The sequence below is a fragment of the Pseudophryne corroboree genome, chromosome 1, assembly GCF_028390025.1.
Source record: "Pseudophryne corroboree isolate aPseCor3 chromosome 1, aPseCor3.hap2, whole genome shotgun sequence".
NCBI lineage: Eukaryota > Metazoa > Chordata > Amphibia > Anura > Myobatrachidae > Pseudophryne > Pseudophryne corroboree.
In genome coordinates, this window is record NC_086444.1 from 346,081,403 (window position 1) to 346,093,328 (window position 11,926).

The window sequence follows — 11,926 nt, forward strand, 5'->3', positions numbered from 1 at the left end:
CAAGCTCTCTCAGTTTTACTCAAAAACATACTTTCTCCTTCCTACTTTAACTGATTCCCACTTTTTCTATCCTCAACACTCTCTCATCTGGTTGATAGTTACTCTGGTTCAAGCTAAACGCTTCTGCCAGTGAACACTATACTATCACAACAGAAGGCAGAAGTGTTTTCATTTTATTTCTTGTCTCCTAACCAACGTTACAACCTAAACACTCTCTCATCTGGTTGACGGTTACTCTGGTTGGAGCCATACACTTCTCCCAGTGGATGCTATACTGTCACAACAGAAAGCAGAACTGTTCTCTTACACTCTCTCATCTGGAAAAACAGGGGCCTGGCTAATAAACCTGACCCCTGGCAAGTAAAGAATGCAGAAGTGCATCTCATTTCACACTCCAATAATCTGCCCACGACCATACTATCCTGAATGCTCCCGATCCTGTCCGATCTCGGAAGCTAAGCAGGTGAGGCCTGGTCAGTACTTAGATGGGAGACCACCTGGGAATACCAGGTGCTGTGGGTAATTTTTCCAGGAGATCCTTACTCTATACTCACTGCTCTGCAGTCTATTATTTGACACTATCTTTTAGTTTCTTTAATATAGACAATATCCCTAGGGTTCTGTGATTGCTTGGATATCCTTTTATTTACATACAGGAATCCTGAACATACTCTTTGATCTTTTCACCTCTACCTTATCTTGAACCTTATTTGTTAAATAGGCAATCAAGTTTTTATGATCAATTATGCAGTTCATCATTCTGATCAATATTTTATCTATGAACTAAATAAAGGTTAAGTTTTATATTAAATTCACATTTGATAAATATTAATTTCTTTATTATTTACGAATGAGTGCTCCTAGAAAAAAGTCATTTTGTCTTTTCTCTCTCTCTCTCTTTCTCTCTCTCTCTCTCTCTTTCTCTCACTCTCTCTCCCTAAATGTAGTCTATGTAATAAGAAAGCATAATTCAGGATTGGTGTAGGCATTTTGGATAATAACTTCCAAGGGTTGTGTATTCCACCCTCACAAGGTACCAGGTGCGGCAGCCATCTTGGGCGAACAGCGTAGGATTACCCAGGGTAGAATAGTCTACCCCTAGAAGAGATTACACAAAATGGGGGTGATTTCAGAGTCCTAAAGTTCAGAGTAGGGTTCCAACAAAACTACCAGGTCCGTGTATTTTTCATCCCATCCACAAGCATACCAGATGAGGCAGATGAGGCAGCCATGTTGGGCGCACTTTGAAGGTTACACTGTGGGAGGTGAGCCATACAAGGGCCCACTGCATATATTGGAAGACTGACACTTGTGTAGTAGTATGATGTACCCTGTATGTAGGGCGCAATGGCAGGGTGTGTAATCAGTGGAGGTAAACATTACAGGAAAAACACACAGTGGGGTGGAAGAGGGGGAAAAAAACACAACAACAGGGGCGAAAAAACAACTGCAGGTAACCAGTGGCAGAAGGAAAATTGTTATACTGTAATATTATTTTGATAAGATCATAGTACGGGTGGGTATGAGAATGTGGGAAGCACACTCAGGAGCAATGGAGATGTACCTTCTGAGCCTGGTTCTGGTGATCTCCCCCCACAGTTCTCTGCTCAGCTTGAGGAAACGGTCCGGGGGCAGACTTGATGTTCTCAGCCAGAGAGGTGGTAAGTCTGGTCCTGGAGTTCTTATGGTAGAGGTGAGGAGAAGCCACATAAGGATCCTGAGTTTTGTGGTTGTAACGCAGTCCTTCTGTTATATGTATATTTGCCTTGAACCTCAAATTTGCTATTCTCCCTACTTTAATGGTCCCTCATTATTCCAATATGGCCAGGGCCGGACTGGGACCAAAAATAGGCCCTGGTATTTTTGAAGCACACAGGCCCACCTCGGTGTCAGCATCTGACTCCTCCCCTTACTATTCCGACTCCTCCTACTTCATAGTCTATGCTCTTACAAATATAAATTAATATTATAACAACATACAAGTGTACATCATTCTGTATTAAAATACACACAACCATTGGTTGAAGTGGAAATGTTGAAGTGGGGGTATGGAAAAATAAAGGTTGTAACTAAGCGCGCGCGTTCCAGAAAAGGGGTATGGACACGCACTCGCCCCATTCACTAGAATGAGAGCGCCTGTGTGCACTCCCGGCGGGGCTAAGCGGCGACCAATCAGACAGAGAGTGTCACATAGAGGTACTGTGTGCGCGCACCAAAAATATGGGTGTGGCCAATTAAAATGGGACGTGATACACAGACATATGCCCCCAATAGTGCAGTGCCAGGTATACAAATGCCCCACAGTGCCAGGTATACAAATGCCCCCACAGTGCCAGGTATACAAATGCCCCCACAGTGCCAGGTATACAAATGCCCCACAGTGCCAGGAATAAAAATGCCCCCACAGTGCCAGATCCACAAATGTCCCACAGTGCCAGATCCACAAATGCCCCCACAGTGCCAGATCCACAAATGCCCCCACAGTGCCAGATCCACAAATGCCCCCCACAGGGCCAAATCCACAAATGCCCCCACAGAGCCAGATACACAAATGCCCCACAGTGCCAGGTATACAAATGTCCCCACAGTGCCAGCCAATTGCTCCCACAGTGCCAGGTATACAAATGCCCCCACAGTGCCAGGTAAACAATTGCCCCCACAGTGCCAGGTATACAAATGCCCCCACAGTGCCAGCCAATTGCCCCCACAGTGCCAGGTATACAAATGCCCCCACAGTGCCAGGTATACAAATGCCCCCACAGTGCCAGGTATACAAATGCCCCCACAGTGCCAGGTAAACAATTGTCCCCACAGTGCCAGCCAATTGCCCCCACAGTGCCAGGTATACAAATGCCCCCACAGTGCCAGGTAAACATTTGCCCCCACAGTGCCAGCCAATTGCCCCCACAGCAGTGCTGCAGCTGCTTACCGCTGCTGCTGCTGTTGCTGCTCCTCCGGCTGGGATGTGACTGAGGTTGTCATGAGCTGAGAGCGCGCCAGCGCGGCTATGTCTGGCGGCGTGTAGCGGACTTCAAACCAGCCGCCGGTTCGTGAGCCAACCAGAGCTCGTGGACCGGCAGCGGTGGATCCTGATTGGCTGCCGGTCCGCGATCTCTGATTGGCTCACGAACCGGCGGCTGGTTTGAAGTCCACTATACGCCGCCAGACATAGCCGCGCTGGCGCGCTCTCCTCCGCTGACATCTGAGACACGCTGCTGCCGGACTGAGCGCTGGACCGGCCCACGTGGTCATCGGCCCTTCTGGCATTTGCCAGAAGTGACAGATGGCCAGTCCGGCCCTGAATATGGCATATATTAATATAGCATAATGGGCAATAGTGTTATATTTTTTACATGTTTTATTAATAGCAACAATAGGTCAATAAATCAACTTCTCTGAAAACAGATCATTCAGGGTTCAAAATTAACACAGTTTGAATCTGATATATAAATGGGCAACACTGATCTGCTAACATCAAAGGCCTATGCTTGTATTGTTACACTGTAAAATCTCTGTCTCTGGCTGAACTTTTACATTCTCAAGATGAAGAAGTGTACAGGGAGTAAAATGTATTTATTGAAGACATGTATATTTAAATACAGTTTCTCAGCACAGGATTATGGTTATGAATTGCAGTTATTATACGCCTTTATTTCAGGATACTGAAGATTAATATACTGTACTTACTTGTATTATAGTTTTTTAATCTTATGCTTGCTGACATTCCCGTTCTAGCACACTGGGGTTCGTAAGTTGTTATGGTGGCCCTGAAAAGAAGTAAACACTGTTTCCATCTGGTTGTAATGGTTCAGGGAAAGGGGGCTATCGGGTGGATTTAAAATATCGCTGCACAGCCTACACCAGTGGTTTCAAAACTTTTTTGAATCACGACACCCTAGAGCAGGGGTGGGGAACCTTTTTTCTACCGAGGGCCATTTGGATATTTATAAAATCCTTCGGGGGCCATCCAAAAATTCTCAACTTAAAAAATTACCCTGCCCCCCCAGTAGGTCTGCCCCTTAGAGGTACTGTGTGTACGCGCCCCAAAAATGGGTGTGGCCAGTTAAAATGGGACGTGATACACATATGCCCCCAATAGTGCGGTGCCAGATCCACAATTGCCCTCACAGTGCCAGGTATACAAATGCCCCTACAGTGCCAGGTATACAAATGCCCCTCACAGTGCCAGGTATACAAATGCCCCTCACAGTGCCAGGTATACAGATGCCCCCACAGTGCCAGGTATACAGATGCCCCCACAGTGCCAGGTATACAAATGCCCCTCACAGTGCCAGGTATACAGATGTCCCCACAGTGCCAGGTATACAGATGCCCCCACAGTGCCAGGTATACAGATGCCCCCACAGTGCCAGGTATACAGATGCCCCCACAGTGCCAGGTATACAAATGCCCCCCACAGTGCCAGGTATACAGATGCCCCCACAGTGCCAGGTATACAGATGCCCCCACAGTGCCAGGTATACAGATGTCCCCACAGTGCCAGTTATACAGATGCCCCCACAGTGCCAGGTATACAAATGCCCCCCACAGAGCCAGGTATACAGATGCCCTCCCCCCTCCCCTCCGTGCTGCTTACCGTGGGACACGGAGGAGAGCGCGGCTGTCGGGTGGGAGCGGCGGCGTGTAGTACTTCAAACCAGCCGCCGGTTCGAGAGCCAATCAGAGCTCGCGGACCGGCAGCCGCGGCTCCTGATTGGCTGCCGGTCCACGAGCTTTGATTGGCTCACGGACCGGCGGCTGGTTTGAAGTACTACACGCCGCCGCTCCCACCCGACAGCCGCTTTCCTCCCTGTTCTGACAGCTGAGACACGCTGCCGCCGGACTGAGCGGCAGCGTGTCTCACTGACACAAGCTGGTGGGCCGGACCAAACGGCTTCGCGGGCCGTATACGGCCTGCGGGCCGGAGGTTCCCCACCCCTGCCCTAGAGTATCAGAATTTTTTCACGGCACCCCAGGCCAAAAATTTTTTATTGAGAAATTTAGAAAGAAATATTAAATTAAGTAGATTGTGTTTATATGTTATCCTTAGGCTCAATTGTGTGGTGAGGGACAAGATTTGCTTCTGTTTGTCCCCATAGTTTATGACTGACAGCTACTAGCACTAGTTTTTCCTATTATATTGACCATAAATAATTTTAAATGGTCCTGAACTACCAATCCAAGGCACCCGTGCAAGTGTCCCGAGGCACCACAGGGAGCCACGGCACACAGTTTGGGAACCACTGGCCTACACCCATTTTTTTCAATGCGTAACCTCTGAAGTCCAGTGTTGGGAGCAGCAGCGCTTCAGAAATCACCAGAAAAATGTTGCAGAGCCATTTTCCAAGTGTTTTGCGCGTGCGCAATGAGGAAATCACTAGGAAAATGTCAGCCGCGCGATTTTCTCAGAGACCTGCACATGCAGACAAGACTCTGGCACAGCACTAGGGTCTCCTAGTGACCCTAGTGCCCAGAGCTACAGCTCTGCTGGCCATAGAGGAGGGGGCCCAGACAAAACCTGCACACTGGCCTCCTCCTCTATAGATGCGCCCCTGTGTCACACAGTATTACATAGCTCAGGAATAAAACCACATTATCCCCACTATAAATGGGTTTACAATCATATATGTATCCCAATGGCTGTACGACCTGGTCTTGGAAAAGGTCCATGCTAGGACCGAAACGTTGACCTCTACATTTGGTTATGTTATTTATTTATTAACAGTTTCTTATATAGCACAGCAAATTCCGTTGCGCTTTACAACTGGACACAATTAGAAGACAAAACTGGGTAAAAACAGTCAAAGAGGGAGGAGGGCCCTGCTTGCAAGCTTACAATCTAAACAAGGAAAAAGTATGATTCCGCACCAGTCCTACAAAATTAAAAAAATATTATTTTCTGTACCAGAGTTAAATTCATATAGAGAATAATTCTCTGATACCACACCTGGTGGTGCACCCAGAGTCAGAGAGAAGTAGAGACAACGAAATTTATATTACAGCAAACTCTTGTGTGGGTGCACTCTTGTTTGCGTTAGATTTGATAGAATACATTTAAAACGTAACTTTTAATAATTATAATTAATATAAATGTAAACCCCACAAATCCACCTATAGGATTGATTTACTGATCACAGATATGTAAACATACATACAGCTTTAAATATAAAATAAAATAATGTTCTGGTTAATCTATTCAGTGATAGATTGGCCGGGAGATATGAACACTAAGATTCAACCTCGAAAACCCGCCATACCAGCACAAGCAAAAGCTTGTATTAATTGAGACCCAATGGGGTCATAACGGACCGGATCTTATCAGTTCACACATCCACTAGTATTCAAATTGGTTAAAGTATATCTATTTAGGTCTCACTGTGACCAATTTCTTGCTCCGCGGATTGGTCCCAAGATAATAGAGAAATTAACATGAAAAAATTTAGACAGAGGAAGACAAATTGGTGATCCTGCTGTTGGTGTTTGGTCGGGATCAGAAATTACTACACTGAGTATTCTGAGGGTCCCCCCTTCAGATACTGACCCAGCCCGTCACCGCTTCGCTTCCAAGATCGGACGAGATTGGGCTCATACGGTGAGGTGTGGTAGTAACAATTAAATTGTCTGGACGCACATTTTTCAACTCACCAATAAGAGTGCACCTATATAAAAGATTTCAGAAAAGAGTTGTGGATCTGCTGTCCATGTTAGACACAAGGTTGCCCCTCTGAATCATAGATGAGAGTCCACAGAGTTGTTGTAAGAATAACAGAAATATTTGGAGAAGACTAAGCAGATACTAAAGTCCGCTGGATGGATTTCAGCAAGAGAAATGAATAAGAGATTTCAGGTTGTATATAGAATTAATATTGCATCCTCGTACTGCAGTGAACAATGACTGAAAACATTCGGTACACCAGCCTAGACAGAATTAGTATGCATGTTGATACATTCAGATGGAAGAGAATTCACATTGAATCAAGTTGGTGCTGTCTACTAATAATTTGATTGCTGATACCATCAGCTGTATGTCCGATTGCTTAGGCTGTACACATATTGCCATTGGTCTCCATAAAGAGGTATCTGGATTATAGCTATTACATCAAATAAAATATCTCATACACCAAGAATAACAAACCCTACCCAGATCCCTGGGTCAGTACACTGGATAGAGGGTATGTGTAAGTACCCCCAGTATCCCTGGTTCTCTATAGTGTATGCAGAAACAACTTTGTAGTATATATGTTGCCGAAATCAACAGCTAGTGTCTGATTATTTAGACTATATTCATATCCCTTTTATCCAGCATGGGCAAATAACAGAATGACAGTTATTATACTCAATAAGGTGCATGATATACAAAGAATACCAGACACAGCCTAGGTCCCTGGGTCAGTCAGAGTGGAGGATATGTGAGGTTACTCCTGATATCCCTGGTCCATGTATATGGTATAAGAGTGATGTATATGTATGTATACAGTAAGTATACGCTGTGACATAAATATATGGAGCAAAAGTGGGGTCAATATGAGGCAGGCTATCCCGAGTATGGATATATGCATTGTCTGGTATTTCTTCCCTTAATTTGGGCAGTACAATGCATATACATATATTAAAATAGAAAAATAGCATTATTATATTATGGGGGTATATATAGAATAAATGACATAATTCCTCCATAGAATAAAGTAAGGTATACATAACATCACTGACATAATAATCCCACAGAGTAAGGCTAGGTTGATATATGACTTTAAATGGTCATAACATAGGACATTAAGAATAATTAAACACTTTTTAATCTAGTGCACTCACTGTATTAAAGGTGTTTGTTATATGTATTACTTGTATCAATTTATATGCAGTAATGTTTATAATAAGGGCCTGAATTATTAATTCAATAGACTCTGGATATACTATGTTCTGGATAATGAATCTTTGATAAGTGTTGACAACTGAAAAGATGGTAATTTTATTGGACATTGGGCCTAATTCTGAGTTAATCGCAGCAGCAAATTTGTTAGCAGTTGGCCAAAACCATGTGCACTGCAGGGGGGGCAGATGTAACATGTGCAGAGAGAGTTAGATTTGGGTGGGGTGTATTCAAACTGAAATCTAAATTGCAGTGTAAAAATAAAGCAGCCACTATTTATCCTGCACAGAAACAATATAACCCACCCAAATCTAACTCTCTCTGCAGTGCACATGGTTTTGCCCATCTGCTAACAAATTTGCTGCTGTGATCAACTCTGAATTACCCCAATGGTTTTGCCAAACTGCTAACAAACTTGCTGCTGCGATCAACTCAGAATTACCCCCACTGGTCCTATCTTAATAGGTCGATTTATTCTGCAGAGAAAAAAAACTGACCTGTGAGTTCGAATTTCCAAGTATCATATGCTTTTTCCTTGATACTTTCAAGTATTTGGGCCTGATATTATTAATTAGTCTGCACTTATGGTCCATTTAAGGCCTATACGAATGTCTGAAATGATCTATATGATTATTTAAAACTGTATACTTTTCCAATAGGCACGAAAACTCATTTCTTTGACAACGCGAGATATGTTCAGAAATAAGTGTTCAAGAATACCATATATTGGTTTAATTACCATATATATACATTTACTGAGGAATGTTTATGATCCTCATTCCTCTTAGCCCAAATTCCTTTACCTCCGTCTGTATTCCAGGGGGTAAATTTACTAATGTGGGAGTTTTTTAAAACTTGTGATGTTGCCCATAGCAACCAATCAGATTCTACTTAACATTTATCAAGCTGCTTCTAGAAGATAATAGATAGAATCTGATTGGTTGCTATAGGCAACATCACCAGTTCTAAAAAAAACTCCCACCTTAGTAAATTTCCCCCAGGAATTTATTCTTAATGATGTTCTAACTGTTTGTATAAATATGGTGTTAAAAAAAAAACTTTTTAAATGATTATGTTCTGACATTATAGACATGCCCCTGATGAAGTCTCTATGAGATGAAACGCGTCGGGTACTCTATCTTGTTCTGAGGTGACCTCCAATCTACAATAATGGAAGGAGGATCTCACGAAAGAAGTATCTATGTACCTGTGTCAAATCAGACCCCATTGCATATGTTTGAGGGCTGATACATTGAAGATTCATATAAATATATATATCCTGATAAAGGGGACGGGGGTCCCCGAAACGTTGATGTACCACAATACACGCTTTTGATATTTGAAAAGTCACCGAGTGCCGCCTCTTATTGAGCTAGCTATATATATATATATATATATATATATCACTGCTGAAAAAAATAAAGGGAACACTAAAATAACACATCCTAGATCTGAATGAATGAAATATTCTTATTAAATACTTTGTTCTTTACATAGTTGAATGTGCTGACAACAAAATCACACAAAAATTATCAATGGAAATCAAATTTATTAACCCATGGTGGTCTGGATTTGGAGTCACACTCAAACTTAAAGTGCAAAAACACACTACAGGCTGATCCAACTTTGATGTAATGTCCTTAAAACAAGTCAAAATGAGGCTCAGTAGTGTGTGTGGCCTCCATGTGCCTGTATGACCTCCCTACAACCCACACAAGTGGCTCAGGTAGTGCAGCTCATCCAGGACCTCTGATGGGAGGCTATTCCACTTGTCCACGACCCTTTCTGTGAAGTCATTTTTCCTCATATTTCTCCTGAACTCCCTCGTGTCCTATTACTTCTCTTCATATGGAGAATGTTTCCCTCCTGGACTTGGTTAAAAGTAAAACCCTTGATATATTTGAACGTTTCTATCATGTCCCCCCTTTCTTTTCTCTGCTCTAAACTATACATATTGAGAATTTTTAGTCTTTCTGGGTATGTTTTGAGATGTAGGCCATGCACCATTTTAGTTGCCCTTCTTTGTACAGTCTCTAATGTATAAATATCCTTTTGAAGATATGGCCTCCAGAATTGAACACAGTATTCTAGATGAGGCTGTACCAATGACCAGTGGCGTTATTACTTCTTTCTTTCTGCTGCTGATTCCTCTCCCAATGCAGCCAAGCATCTGACTAGCCTTTTTCATTGCTTTGTTACATTGCTTACCTGCCTTTAAGTCACCTGAAATAGTGACTCCTAGATCCCTTTCCTCCTCAGTAGTTTCCAGTATAGTGCCATTAATACTATATTTAGCCTTTGGATTTTTGAGACCCAAGTGCATGATTTTGCATTTTTGGGCATTAAACTATAATTGCCACACTCTTCCTCTAGTCTATCTAGATCCTCAGTCATTTGTTTTACCCCACCTGGTGTGTCTACCCCGTTGCATACCTTTGTGTCATCTGCAAAAGGCATACTTTCCCTTTAATGCCATATGCAATGTCACCAATAAAGATATTAAAAACCACTGGTCCAAGTACAGATCCCTGGGGTACTCCACTGGTAACATTTCCCTCCTGTGAATGCACTCCATTTACCACAACTCTCTGTTTTCTATCCTGCAACCAAGATCTTATTCATTCAATAATCCTAGTATCCAATCCCAAGATTCCAAGTTTATTTAGCAGTCTGCAATGTGAAACAGTGTCAAAAGCCTTACTAAAGTCTAGATAAGCTATATCCACGGCTCCACCTTTATCCATCACTTTAGTCACACAGTCAAAAAAAGTCAATAAGATTTGTTTGACATAATCTCCTCCCAGTGAATCCATTCTGTTTGGGATCCTGTAAATTGCTGGATTTGAGATAATCTACAACTCTTTCTTTTAAGAGTGTTTCCATCAATTTCCCTACTACTGATGTAAAACTCACTGGTCTGTAGTTGTTTGCCTCTTCCTTAGTTCCACTTTTGTGCAGTGGGACTATATTCGCTCTTTTCCAGTCCTCTGGAAGTACTCCTGTAGCTAATGACTGGTTGAATAATTCTGTCAATGGTGCTACCAGCACATCTTTAAGTTCTTTTAGTATCTTTGGATGTATCCCATCTGGCCCCATAGATTTGTCCACTTTCAGTTTTGAGAGTTCAGTTAGAACATTCTCCTCTGTAAATGTACTTGTTTAGTTTTCTTGAATATCCCTGCAACTTAACTGTGGCAAAAATAATTATTAAGATGATCTGCTATTACATTGTCTCCCTCAACAAGACTCCCAGTCTTTGTCTTTTAGTTTTATAATTCCGCCTTTTGTTTTTCTCCTTTCGCTTATTTCTTTCGCAAACCACACTGGCTTTCTTTTCCTTTTGTTTTTCCTAACACTTTTGATACAAAGGTCTGTTGCCTTTAATATTGCACTTTTAAATGTTTCCCGCCTCTCCTGCACTGCTTCCAAGTTCTTCCACTCTGCCGAAGAATTGCTTACACATTTTCCCATCCCTATAAAATCAGCCTTCCTAAAATCCAACACCTTTGTTTTTGTATGGGATGAGTCAGTCTCTGTCTTTATGCTGAACCATACTGCCTTTCACCCACTTTTACGTCCGATATTCAAATATTGCGTCTTTCCGAGTGGGCTCCCTCACTAATTTGTGGAGGGATGCTTCCTGGAGGGAATTTAAAATGTCTCTACTTCTAGTGGAACTAGCAACAGACACCTTGCAGTTTACATCAGGAAGATTAAAGTCTCTCATGATTATTACCTCTCCTTTTACCCCTCTATAATCCGGTCCTGGTGTCCGTCATCTCGATGGGCTTTTAATTAGTTATTACATAAGGGATCTTCTGTGATATGTACTGTAGCTGAATGCAGCTTATTATGCTGTAAATTGCAGGGATACTATAGCCATAACTCCCAACTTCAGTAAGTTGGGAGGAGAGACACAGCCTGAAATAAGGGGGTGTCCTCATGGGTAGGGGGCGTGGCATCACAGAGAGTGCCACGATCACATCATGCCCCTATTTTCCTATTTTTGCCACTGTTAGGGCATGCCCAGTGCTCTGTGAGCAGCTGGCATGCCCC

At 42.8% G+C, this 11,926-nt stretch overlaps 1 pseudogene; it reads left to right on the top strand.

Moving 5' to 3' along the window:
* The first annotated feature begins 404 nt into the window (after positions 1-404).
* LOC134948109 (5S ribosomal RNA) lies at positions 405-522 on the top strand (annotated as a pseudogene).
* Positions 523-11,926: the final 11,404 nt, after the last annotated feature.